Genomic DNA, 7955 nt, shown 5'->3' with positions numbered 1-7955 from the left:
AATGCTCATGCCAAATTTCAACTTTCTATTACACCAAGAAGTGAGAGAATTAGATTCCGTACGTAAAATTTGGACGCTAGTTCTTTTGCGCTAGAATTGAATAATCGAGTTGTGACCTATTTATGACATAATCAATGCTCGTGCCAAATTTTACGTTTCTATGACATTGGGAAGTGAGAGATTTAGATTATGCATGTAAAATTTTGGCGCTAATTCTTTTGCGCTAGAATTAAATAATCGAGTTGAGACCCAATTACTTTTCCTATTTTGGATAAAATCTATGCTCGCGCAAATTTCATGTTTCTACGACATCGGGAAGTTGGAGAATTTTTGGCGAGTCAGTGAGTGAGTGAGTCAGTGAGGGCTTTTGTCTTTATATATATAGATTCCTCTTGATACATGGAGTATCTAGCAAAACAATCCAAAACCACGCTCGTGTGTTTAAGCCCTCAGAACAAGAAAAGCTCTTACCCAAATCCAACACTAGAAGGGAATAAAATAAACCCCAGGAGAGGAGCCCTCTGTCTATGTACACTAGGTAGGGCAATAAAAATATACAAGTAGCAGGTGCTAAGGCCCTTCCTATAGGGCTTGTTCAAAATGTGAATTAACTCTTCGTGTCATCTATCTAAAGCATGTGGTGGGGAATAAATCCCCATATGTACACGTACTGCCATGTTAGGACACCCAGAAAATGGTCCATGTAAAAAAAGGTCTCAGCTTAAACTATTCTGCTGTTATAAGTGTCCTGTTTATTTGATGGAATCTCACCCTGAGTCTATAGAGAACAGATTTGCTTCGTTGTAGATTTGAGATCTCGCTGTGGAAGTGGAATCTGTGGGAGGTTTTCTGTGTGAGGCTCCTCCATGTGCAGATCCACAGCAGCTGTAATACACGTGTACAGCAGAAATTCAGGCTTAGGGCGGTTTCACACGTGCAGGAAAATCACACAATTTTTGCGTGATATGATAGTCATTAAAAAAACAGATTAGGAAATTAATAATGTTCAATGGTTTCCTTCCCATTAGCAATGTTTTCACTGTTGCAATGTTGAGAGAGAAAAAAAATTGTGGCTTGCTCTATCTCTCTGCGATGTGCGTTTTTTTTTTTGGAGCCTCCACACTTACGTTGTGATGCAATTTTAACATTAGAAAGTCCTATTGACTTTCACACAAAAAATTGCGGCAAAATCGTGCGATAAAATGTGCGAGAGAATAGCAAGAGTTAGCAATGATTTTGAGAGAAGAAAGCAGTGCTGGTGCTCAAAAATGGCTGATTTTCACGGCCGCATAAAGGGAGTAAACAAAACCATCGATTTCAATGGTTTTATTTTCACTAGCGGTATTCTCAGGTGTAAAAACTATGTGTGAGAAAGATAGGGCAGGACTTATCTTTCCATTTTTTTTTTCAAACTTGCGATCACAAGCACAGAGTTTGAATGGTCTGGGGAAAAAAGAAAAAAAAAGGTTCATAATCAACTATGCTCCATGGCGACGAGCATAGTTGCACATACGGCCATCTGTTTAAGCCCTAAACAGTCACAATTTCAATTAACATTCAAATCTGCACGTAACTTTAGGTAGAAAAACAATTAACAGTGGTGAAACCTCCGGTGATTTCTTAACTACCCCCCCCCCCCCCCCTTCATCAATAGATGTTTAGGATGCAGGACCAACAGAAGAGATAAACTCATCTTTCTAGCCACTCCCATTACTTTGGCGCACGTTGGTCATTCATCTTTACTTCTGGATGCAAACAGATGACCTACCCAAAACCAGTGCAGAGGCCTACAGCTGGGCACTACACAAGATCTATGTGATAATGTTTTAACTGATGTATATACAATTAACTGTTCATTATTGTTAGAGATTAGAAATATGAGAGTCCTATAAAATCTGCCTGACAACCACCCTGTTCCCCTATTGGCTTACAGCTGCCCTCTTCCCATTGGCCATTCTACCATATGGTAATACGTTATAACTTTTTAGAGTTATAATGAGGGATCCGGCACTGAATGTAAGACCTCATACACACTGAAGATTTGGAATTCCACTTTGGAATCCAAGTCATTTTTACATCCCATGGACATCAGTGGAATCCTTAATGTAGTTCATATGACATGGTCTTCCAATTTATAATCCCAATCATAGAATAAACCCGTGCATGGAATCTGCATCAGAAGATCTGTACGCGGGTAAACTCTACTTAATTTCTTAATCTGGGTAATGTATGATGAACAAACACCCCCCCCCCCCCACACACACACACACACGAAACAAGACATATATAGTGTACACATACAGACACATACTATCTTACTGAGGTGTTGCTGGTCGTGATTTTTTGTCTCACACTGGAGCAATTCTCTTTGCCTCCCTCCCGCCTTCTTGCTGAAGGCTTTGTGTGCAACCAAGTAAGAATGGAGGCTGGCAATGTTCTTCTAGAGCAATGCCCGGGGAGCACTCAAATGTCTATATTCTAAGGACACTTTCACATGGCTGTGAAAATCACAAGATTTGTGCATTGTGAGATGCACAAATATCGCACAAATATGAACCTGATTCTTCTAAATTGGGTCATACACATAAGCAATTATTTGACAGTATGTTCTATCTTTGGGTATTCCTTTGGAATGCCCCGTCCATTGTTTTCAATGGGGTCATACAACGTGCAAAGGGCACACAAGTGCAATGCAAGGTTTCACATTGAAAACAATGGAAACCTTTTGCGATCCTCTGCCATGGCTGTCCGTCACGCCGGAGAATCGCTACTTTCCAGAAGTGATTTCAGGCGTTTTAGCAGACTTTGAAGCTCTGGTGCTGCATGGTAAAACTGTTCTTCCAGTAGTTTAAAAAATAAAGTGGGGGGGGCGTGGCCTAACGGAGCCGATGGAAGACGTGCTTTGAATCGCTCCGCTACCACACCAAGCTTTACCGCAACCAAAAGCCTGCCCAGGGCTTTTAAAACACCCCACACAGTAAGTGTACTTACACCGCCGATGACGTCACGCAGGAGAGCCGGGAAAAGCGGTCCGAAACGGCTCACGGACTTCTACCCGGCGCGCGGCATGGAGGAGGGAAAGATGGCGGACCCGGACCCCAGCAGCGCCGGAGAGGGAGACGTTCCACAAGCGGAGGGACCGCAAGTGCCAGCGGTAAGCAGATCTGACACACTGCTTGCATCCCCGCACACAGCTCCCCCACGTAGCCCCTCTCATACAGTGACAGCTGCCAAAACTAGAGCGGAGACTGCGGAGAGGATAGAGGTCCCGGAGCTGCATAGTGACAGAGAGGGGGAGGAGGAGGGGGGAGCGCAAGCACAAGCACAAGCGCCATCTTCTCCTTCTGAGACAGCCCCATATAATAAAGAAAAAAGAGCTATAAGCTCCCCAAGCAAAAGTCCTGATAAGAGACGTCCCAGGAAGGACCTCACACATAAACCCTCCTACAACAGTTCTATAGAAGATCAAGAGGTGGAGGTTACTGTGGACCCCCTGTTAAGCATTGATTGTACAGACCAAGTGGCCTCACAATGCTTCATAAGGGATTTGGTGCTGGCCCTAAAAAGCTCAATTAAGGGCGATCTTGCAGACATCAACACTAAGATAAACAAAAATTTAAACGAAATGGAAGGAAGAATAGACCACCTGGAAAACAAAACCGGCGAAATAACCGCTTCACATAACGAGCTCATAGATGCCCACTATAGGCTTGAAGAGGAAGTGGCGTTATTAAAAAACAAAATGGCCGATCTTGAAGATCGGAATCGCCGCAACAACATAAAGCTTAGAGGCATCACCGAACTAGTGAAACCAGAGAAACTTGATGAGTATGTACAAGACCTAATTAAAATGCTTCTTCCTAACTCAAAGAAGGAAGATCGAATCCTAGATAGAATTCACAGGCTCCCAAAGCCAAGAAACATCCCCGATACCGTACCAAGGGATGTAATAGCGAGAGTGCACTTTTACCAAACAAAAGAAAACCTAATGAAAGTAACAAGAAACATAAAAGATCTACCGGCCCCTTACAGCAACATAAAAATCTTTGCCGATTTTTCCCAAACCACAATGCTCGCGCGAAAAAAATTTACGTCAATCACCAAAATCCTGAGGGATAACGACATATCCTACAGATGGGGTTTCCCCACCAAACTTTACATCAACAAAGACGGCAAAATCACCACAATTCTAACATATGAAGACGGCCTTCAGATCCTGAGGAAATGGAACCTCCCCGAACCTAGGGACCATTATCCATCTCAAATCGCTAAGGATTGGTCTAACAAACAAAACAACAGGCCAAATAAAGACAAAACCACGCACCGCTGAATTCCCGCTAAACTGTCCATCTTACAGTTAACCCTGGGCACCACTAGCAAGTTTTCGCTTGGGCACAGGCTGAACTTTCAACCCCCCGAAACAAGACCTTCCTAACCCCGCGGAAAGAAAGGTCCTTTTTCTTTGTTAATTGTTTTTTTACAACCGACAATGGCAACAACTGTTGTGTTGCCTCACTGTTCCAAAACTAGTTTACCCCCCAACCTTCCACACCAGCAAATTCTCCATACACCCCTCCATCATAACTTGCTCCACGTGAAGATCTCCGGTCCCCCTCGCGCAAGACTGGGTTCTGTGAAAGCTCCAAGTATCTTCAACATAATCCATAAGGCTCAACAGGTCTCCACAGCAACAAACTCCCGGACAACATGATGGATTTGAAACTAATTTCCTTGAACGCTAGAGGCCTTAACTCACCTTTCAAAAGAGCGTGTTTATGGAAAGAAGCCACTGCATCTCACGCAGACATTCTTTGTGTACAAGAGACACATCTAAAGGAACTGAATCACCCAGAGATACCCCATCCACTCTTCTCCAGGTGCTTTCTAGCTAATGCCCCCAAGAAGAGGGCTGGCGTCATGATCGCAGTTAGAGACTCGTTGAACTTCAAGCTACTCGAGGAAGTTAAAGACCTCGAGGGAAGGTATCTGATGTTGATATGCGAAATTGATGGCTTCCTCGTCACCCTGGTCAACATTTACGCTCCAAACTCTCACCAGATCAGATTCTTGAACAGGGTGGCGAGGAAGATCAAAAGGGTGCAGAGGGGATCCTTGATGCTCTGCGGCGACTTTAACGCAGTCTCTGATCGGTCCCTCGACTCAAGTCACCCAGAGAGAAACAGAGGCACAGATCTTCTGTCTTGGATACAAAGTAATGACCTATATGATGTGTTCAGGGTGTTGAATGTTAACTCTAGGGAATTTACATTTTATTCTTTCAGACACAGCTCATCATCAAGAATTGACATGTTCTTGGTGGACTACCATACCCTAAACAAAACTAAAGAGGCCAAGATAGGAGTTACAACTTGGTCGGACCACGCTCCGATCTCGCTGACTCTAAAGTTGGGTTCCCCAGTAATTCCAGCAAACACTTGGAGAAACAACACGTTTTTAATGAAATTACCAAAATTTCAGAAAAAGATTAAAGAAGCGTTGGAGGAATACTTCCTACTTAACGACAGCCCAGAAATGTGTAAGTTTTCGATTTGGAACGCACACAAGGCTGTCATAAGGGGAACTATGATCCAACAGGGTTCAATATATAAAAAAGAAAAAAACTCCCTCCTCAAAAACGCCATAGAGAACCTAAAAAAATTAGAGAGCCATACCCAGACCAACACCCCCCATCCGTCTAGCAGCCAGATAAGAGAAGCCAGACTTAGAGTCCGCAACTTACTAATCGATGAACACGAAAAAAATATTAAGCACATGAAGACCACCTATTATACTGATATGAACAAGAATACCAAGTGGATGGCCAACAAGGTCAAGCAAAAAAGAATTAAAACTAAAATACCCTTTGTAACGGATTGCACATCAAAAAATAAATTATTTAATCCCAAGGACATCGCAGAGGAGTTTAGGAAGTTTTACGAGGAATTATACAACCTCAACCAAAACCCGAATATCCATCCCCCCTCGAGAAGCTCCATAGATTCATTTCTCTCAAACCTGCAACTCCCCACCTTAAATGAGGAACAACTCAAGACACTAAATTCCAGTATCACACCCCAAGAGGTCCTCCTAGTAATAAATAAGTCTAAAAAAGACAAGGCTCCAGGCCCCGATGGCTATTCGTGCGAATACTTCAAAATATATAAAGAAATTCTAGTACCACATATGGTAAATATATATAACAAAGCTATGCAAACAGGCTCCCTCCCACCCGAAATGCTACAAGCCACGGTAGTAACTATACCCAAACCAGGTAAAGACCCATCGAAAACAGCCAATTATAGACCTATATCACTTTTAAATAATGACACAAAATTTTACGCAAAAATAATATCCTTGAGACTATTGGAGTTTATACCCCATCTCATACACAGCGACCAGGCAGGCTTTGTGGGAGGCAGGCAGGCATCGGATGCCACCCGCAGACTGATGGATATTGTGAGTGAGGTGGAGAACTCTCGTATGCCTTCTCTGCTCCTAACTTTGGATGCGGAGAAGGCATTCGACAGACTGCACTGGGGCTACGCCTTCTCAACTCTGGAAAGGTTTGGACTCAGGGGTAATATATTGTCAGCCATCCAGGCGCTCTACAAAAACCCATCAGCGAGGGTTCTGGTCAATGGAGTGTTGTCGGATCCATTTATGATAACCAATGGAACCAGACAGGGCTGCCCCCTCTCGCCCACACTGTTTATCCTAACTATCGAACCGCTAGCAGAAGCAATCAGATTAAACGACAAGATAAGGGGGATCCCTCTGGCGAGCAGGGACCAGAAAATAGGTTTGTTTGCTGACGACATCGTGCTGATCCTGTCTTCGCCATTGGGTTCCCTCAGAGAAGCACACAACCTACTAAAGCAATTTGGCGCTATCTCCTACTACAAAGTTAACCCAACCAAATCGAAAATTCTCCCAATTAACATTCACTCAAATCTGCAAAAGATAATAAAAGCGGAGTTCCCATTCGAGTGAGACCCTGGGGGTATCCAATACTTGGGAACTACAATAAACCTTCCCTTAGGGAAAATCATGGACACTAATATAACACATCTTATCCAAACGACCCGTCAGGAATTGACCAATTTCAGCAAAACAGGACTAACCTGGATGGGGAAAATAGTGATTTATAAAATGATGATACTCCCAAAAATTTTATATCTCTTCAGGACTATTCCACTAAAATGTAACCCCAAATTAATTAAAGAATTACAGAAACAGCTGATGTCTTTTATATGGAACGACAAAAGATCGAGAGTAGCTGCTTCCATATTATACACCCCCAAAAGGAAAGGAGGCTTGGGTGTTCCCAACATCACGGCCTATTACGAAGCGAACACTATCCAGCAATCTAGACCCTGGGGCACTTCCCCACCAGGGATCAGCTGGCTCTCTATAGAGCAAAATAGCATTGGCAAGGGTACGTTAAAAGACCTATTGCTAACCACAAGCTTGAACTGGGAAATTATTCCAATTAAAAACCCAATTATAACCAACACGTTGGAAGTGTGGAAACACCTTCTTCGAATCACAAAAGACTTCCACCCTAGAGTGCAAATATCCCTCCCGATCAGCTGTCTAGAATTAGTCCTAAATAATATAAACACCAAACATTGGAGGACAAAAGGAATTAAACTAATACGGGATTTGGCAGACGGGGAAAAAATAAAACCTTTCCATCTACTTCAGGAGGAATTCGGCCTGCCAGGAAGTGACTTCCTCCTATACTCCCAAATCAAAAGTAGCTGGCCCACCTTAGCAGGTGGAACAACCTCTCTTCCAAAAATTTTATCCAACCTTTTTCTCAACCCTTCCCCCCAAAGAACCCCCCTAAGGGACATCTACGAACTCTTTTGCGGAGAATCAAACTCCCAACCCAACCAAAAGAAAAAAGCAAATATCTTAAATTGGGAAAAAGAAATGCGAAGAACATACACAGC

This window comes from Eleutherodactylus coqui, chromosome 1, assembly GCF_035609145.1.
Source record: "Eleutherodactylus coqui strain aEleCoq1 chromosome 1, aEleCoq1.hap1, whole genome shotgun sequence".
Lineage (NCBI taxonomy): Eukaryota > Metazoa > Chordata > Amphibia > Anura > Eleutherodactylidae > Eleutherodactylus > Eleutherodactylus coqui.
The sequence above is the reverse complement of the archived record's forward strand: the minus strand, read 5'-3'. Positions refer to the sequence as shown.